The sequence below is a fragment of the Ursus arctos genome, unplaced genomic scaffold, assembly GCF_023065955.2.
Source record: "Ursus arctos isolate Adak ecotype North America unplaced genomic scaffold, UrsArc2.0 scaffold_1, whole genome shotgun sequence".
NCBI lineage: Eukaryota > Metazoa > Chordata > Mammalia > Carnivora > Ursidae > Ursus > Ursus arctos.
Window position 1 is genome coordinate 33,467,880 of NW_026622763.1, and position 6,000 is coordinate 33,473,879.

The following is a 6,000-nucleotide window of genomic DNA, read 5'->3' on the forward strand; positions in this document are numbered from 1 at the left end:
AAAAGTGTTCACAAGGTAATCCTCACACTTAAGAAAGACAAAGGGTCTTTCTTTTCATTTTCAAAGAAAGCTTTGTTATATTCAATTTTACTCTAAGCATAAGTTTATTTTACTATATTTGACTAATTTAAAATTGGTAATGCATACATGGCCTAAGGTAAATCTATCAAACCGAAATATGAAATTACACCAATATATGACTCACTAGCTTTAGGAAGCATGATATGAAATAGAAAATTACATCTATGTTTTTATGACACAAATTGGGCTCAGTTTTCTTGTTCACTAAATTATCAATATAATCAGATATTAAAAACTCCTCCATGATACAGCTAAACACATCAGGAAGAAAAACATGTTTACATTAAGTATTAAAAATAATGAAATGCTATCCTCAGAGCATAGCTTAAATAAATGTCTCAAAAGTAAAATAATCTTATATATCTGTGCTGGTTCCTACACATTGATTTAATAATTACGGTTCTAACTTAAAACTTGGTCTAAGTGTTGACTGGTTAGAATATTCTGAATGTCCTACTTAAAATATTTGGTTATTGGAAACCTTTATAGTATTGCATTTTTGACTTATTCCAATCATCTAAGAAATCTCAGGGTCAAAAACTGTAAGATGGCATGGAAGGACAGAATGCAGGTAGGACAGAAACATGGGTAACACATCTACTGTGTTTCACTTTTAATATAAAGCAAGGATCCTCATTACTAAACCAAATTAAAGCTTCCAAATGACCCCGTGAGGTCCCCAGAAGCTCAGCCAAGAGTTCTAGTTCCATCAACTATGATGATATAGAGTGTCTACTGAAATGACTCCCAAATGGCTGGATAGCCAGATACCAATACTCCATATCAAGACAGAAGCCAAATTTAGTCTTTCACTTAGCAGGGGAAATAACACAATTATTTTTAAAGTATTTTGTTTTACCCAATGCTTTCTCACTACTGTTCTAGCTATGGCGTAATAAATGTGTTGATCAAAATTTGCAGATTCTTAACGGCCAGAGTCAAAAACAAGAAGGAAAGTCCAAAGCAGATGAGGTCGTCATCAAGCTCACACCTCCCTCCTGCATATCCTCCCCAACCTCCAGCATTCCAGAGTCCTTTGGTTTCCTGACAGCTTTATAAGAATGCCTTATTTTGGCCTTCGCCTAAGGAGTGGTTCCCAGATCAAGCTATTGTATGACACCTTATTAGAGGAGCTGGTAGGTTATTTATTCATACACAAATAGATATAATGATTCATTTATTCATTCAGTTATTAAGCAAGCATGTGCTGAATGTCTTTTTAGCACTAGGCACCACGCTAGTCACTAGAAAAATATTAACATCACCAACTTAGTGAACCCCGTAGTAAGAAAAACCAACCCTTACTCAGTTATCCACAGTCCCACTTTGCTGCATTTTTAAAGAAGTACTTTGTAGATTGTTAACCCAAAGACATAGATACGGACAAAAGAATTTAAACAGAAATATACATGCTTTAAATAAAAATGACTCTCCTAGAATTCTCAAATCCCAGGGTACACACCCATTCCATTTAGAAGATCAGCCTTGAACTTAGCATACAATTGTTCAACAACATGTTAAATGGAATTTGTCCTGTTACCTCGGGATTTGAGATTAAGTCCTAAACGGGACAAAAAGCAATAAATTGCCTTATATTAAAAAAAGTTGCCAAATAGGGGCACCTGGGTGGCTCAGTCACTTAAGTGATTGACTCTTGATTTTGGTTCAGGTCATGATCTCAAGGTTGTGGGATCAAGCCCCGTGTTGGCTCCATGTTCAGTGAGGAATCTCCTTGAGATTCTCTCTTGCCCTCTGCCCCTCCCCCACTTGTGCACACTCAATAAACAAACAAACAAACAAAATCTTACCCAAAAAGCTGCCAAATACATCTATGTGAATTATTAAGGGTTGACAAAAATCAGTCTTCACCTCTAAACACCCCAAAGAACCTATATAAATAACCGACTAGCAAGTCCCTAGGGGAACAATTCAGATTAAGTGGTTACCAGGTCTTGGACACATTTTGACTTTTCTCAGTGGGGTGAAGTAGAGAGGACTCTCCCCTTTTAAAGAAAGTAGGAAAGGTTCTGCAGACTACTCATGATAATTAGAAGGGCCAGAAAAAGAGATGCCCATTTCCCTTCATTGTGAGTAGTCATAAACTGCAGTTCAAATGCCACTGTGAATACATTCTTGGGAGAGTTTGACATGCTTTCCTTGGATTTGGGAGGCAATGGGGCACCTTGAAACTGGTGCCTGCCTCTACCTTCAGGATTCTGAAGATGGAGATCGGCCAGAGCTGTTGTGCCAGGGTGAGGAGGGGGAGCAGCTGTGGGAGTAGTCTGTACTCTGATCAATTTGGCAAGGCCAGCTCATAAGGACGTCATCCGGGGCGCCTGTGTGGCTCAGTCATTAACTGCCTGCCTTCGGCTCAGGGCGTGATCCCAGGGTCCTGGGACCGAGCCCCGCATCGGGCTCCCTGCTCCGCTGGGAAGCCTGCTTCTTCCTCTCTCACTCCCCCGCTTGTGTTCCCTCTCTTGCTGGCTGTCTCTATCTCTGTCAAACAAATAAATAAAATCTTAAAAAAAAAAAAAAAAAAGGACGTCATGCAAAAACCCAAGCCATCTGGAAAGTACCTGTATTGGTTTCCTGTCACTACTATAATGAATTCCATCAATTTCCTGGTGTAAAACAACACGAATTTATTCTCTTAGAGATCTGCAGTTCAGAAGCTAAAATGGGTCTGTTGGGCCATTTTCACTCAGAGCTCTAGAGGAGAATCTGTGTCCTTATCTTTTGCACTTCTAGAAACTGCCTACATTCCTTGGCTCATGTTCCCTTCCTACATCTTCAAAGCCAGCAGTGTAGCATCTTCTGTCCTCTCTGACCTCTCCTTCTGTCCTTATATGTTCTTGATATGACTCCAACCCTTCAACCCCTCTTACAAGGATCCTTGTGATTACACTGGATCCACCTGGATAATCCAGGCTAATCTCCCCATCTCAAGATCCTTAACCTATTCATATCTACAAAGTCCCATTTAGCGTTCACATTCAGATTCCAGGGATTAAGAAGTGGATATATCCTGCCCAAGGAGGCAGCTTGTTGGGTCATAGGGACCCCAGCATTAAGAAGCTTGGAGGTGTAATACTGCAGTGGGTGCATCTCAAATGATTGAGGACAATTTGGTCCAAGTCAGAGCTCTCAAAGGACTTCCAAAATACTACGTATGTCCCATGAAGGATTCAACATCTAAACCTGTGCCCTACAGAGACAACGTTGAATCCGAACAAGTCAAGGCTTCCTTTAGTCAGCCTTCTCCTTCGCCTTGGAAAACCCAGGGGGGATATTTGGGGTTGAAGTGAAGAACTAGGAGAAGTGAGACAACACGATAAACCTTGCCCTCTGGTCAGGCCTAAGGCAACAGGGAGTGAGAGGCTGTGAACTGAGCATGAGATTGATTTAGACAACACTGAAACTTTTATTATCCCAATATGAGTCTCTATTAATAAGATGTGACTCTGCTAATATTGGAAAAGCATGAGTTCTGCCAACAGGGCAACCAAGGGATACGGAAACAGAAATCCTACAGAGCATGTTGGAAGAGTAAGGTTGGAAAATAATTAAGCCCTTTCCTATTTGTAGAAAACAGATTTCAGCCTATTCAACAGAGTGGTTCCAATAGGGGTTTTTTGTACTTTTTTGCATATGTAGCCAAGTCTGTGGCTTTTGATATTTTTCTGCTTCTGATTTCCTATATGCGCCCGCCTAGAAGTGCTCTTTATGTCAGCTGCTGCGGGGTCTGCCACTCCCATACTTCGCAGCGACCTGCCCATTCCAGATCCGCCTATACTCCTAATTATTCAGAGCCTGCCTAATTCTCTAAATGTATTAACAGGCGCTGGATTGACACCTTGTATGTTGTTCAGCAGTTGTTACACTGGCTTCGAAATTATTTCAGCTTGGCACTACAGAGATAATCTGTCACTAATGCAAACTTGTGTATTTACAATATTAGAATCGCTGTCTTGTTATTTTTTCATTACTACCGTATTTTCTGAGTCTCCCTCATTACCATGTGTATTGTTTCATTATTTACATTTTGAATGCTATTATCTCTAAGGCTGTCAGCAGAAGCATTGAGATAATGACGCTGTGGGAAGAGAATTATCTAAATATGGATCTTTCTGCTTACGCTCAAATAAATTATTGTCTAACTCTTCAGATGCTTCTTCTGGGTCCTCATTAAGACACTCGTGGCCTCGGGGAATTATGGAGCATCAGCTGCCTTTGTCTAAGTGTCTGAAGGTACAGAAACAAACTAGAGGTAGAGGAACCGATCAGGACTTGAAGTGAAGGACGTTCCTGATAGTAAGTAGCAGGGGATGTGAAAACATCCAATGAAATATGTATTTACAGCAATGGCCTTGAAAGAGAATGGTATTTGAAAGTCTGAAGGTAAAACAATGACTGAAATGAAATGTTGCAGGTGTTTTGTTTCATTTTGATTTAGATATTACCTGTTAAAAAACTAAAAAAAAAAAAAAAAAAAAAAAAAAAGCAGACAATCTCCGTGGGACCTTACCAAGTGTCCTGGTTTTAAAAACCAACTACACATCCATGCCTCCCAAATTCCTATTTTTATCTCTGACCTCCCCACTGAGCTTCAAATTCAAAGATCTAATTGCAAATCTGACATTTACACTTGCCTGTCCACTGTCATCTCAAACGTAATATGACTAATTCAGAACCTTTTCTTCCCCAAAAGTCTTTTTCCTCTTGTCCTCAGTCTTCTAGTCTCAGTTCATGCCATCACCATGTACTATAAAAAATCCAAGAAATTTCCTTGGACTCCCTTCTTCTCTTTCTGCCTGCATGGAGTTGGTCAAGTCTTGTAGGTGCATTGAGCCCACCGACTGCTCTCTGCCTCCATTGAGACAACCCTTGCCCAAGACATCCCATCTCTTAATGGGCACCACCTCCCAACAGGGGGGCCAGCATCCCCTTGTGTGTCTCCCCCATGGCAGCTAAAGTTAACTGTACAAGATGTGCTTCATGTCATGTCTCTCTTCTGCTTCAAGCCCTGTGGCTTCTCATCACACTTAGGATAAAATCTCCACCCTGTGCCATGGCCTGCAAACCTCTGAGTGAACCACTCCTGTCCGTCCCTTAGATCACATCTCCTCTCATTCTCTCCAGCGGCAGTGGCGTTCTTCCAGGTCATTTCTGCTTCATGCTCCCTGCACAAACTGACCCTTCTGTCTAGAATATTCTGCTTTCAGATCTACACATGCATGGGTGACTGCTTCTCTTCATTTATGTCTCTCCCAAACTCCTCAAGGAGAACTTTCATCTACCCTCTACAGCATCCCATCCATTAATTTATTCTCTTATTCTGTTTTATCCTACTAGAAGATAAGCTCCATGAGGGCAGCAGTCTTGTCTCTTCTGTTCTCTTCACTGTATATCTAGGGATCAAGTTTGGTACCTAGCTCATAGCAGTTCCTCAATAAATATTCACGAATAAATGAATGATTTGGAATCCAAATTACTTGTGACTCAGTGTCAGAGGCCCACACTGCCAGTCTTCTTAGTTATACTAAATAGGCTCATCTCTGGCTATCTTCCTGCATGTATGAAAGGCTCCAAGTTGGAGACTCAATTTCCAGGTATAGGGGTGGATGCTCACTGCCTTTTGCAAAGCCAGCATCTCAGGCTCTGCTCAGCTGCTTCACCACTCAGCTATTATCATCATAGTGAGAGATCTGTGTCCAAGCTCCTTCTACTGTGGGGAAGTCCTCCCCACTCTGTCTGCTACTATAGCCCAGGAACTCTCTTTCTGGAATGCTTCTCTTTGGTAACATTATCTTCTCTGACCTCTTTACAGATTTGCCAGCCATAGACAAATCATATTTACTCTCCTCAGGTCCCAGTAAGAATGCCAGGTTTACTGGAAAGAGATAAATTTCTGTTTTGATA

The 6,000-nt window shown here is 41.0% G+C and overlaps 1 pseudogene; it reads right to left on the reverse strand.

Annotated features, from left to right (window-relative positions):
* LOC113248401 (endonuclease III-like protein 1) overlaps positions 1-3,857 on the reverse strand; it is a 49,223-nt pseudogene extending 45,366 nt beyond the window's left edge.
* Between the last annotated feature and the right edge of the window lie 2,143 nt (positions 3,858-6,000).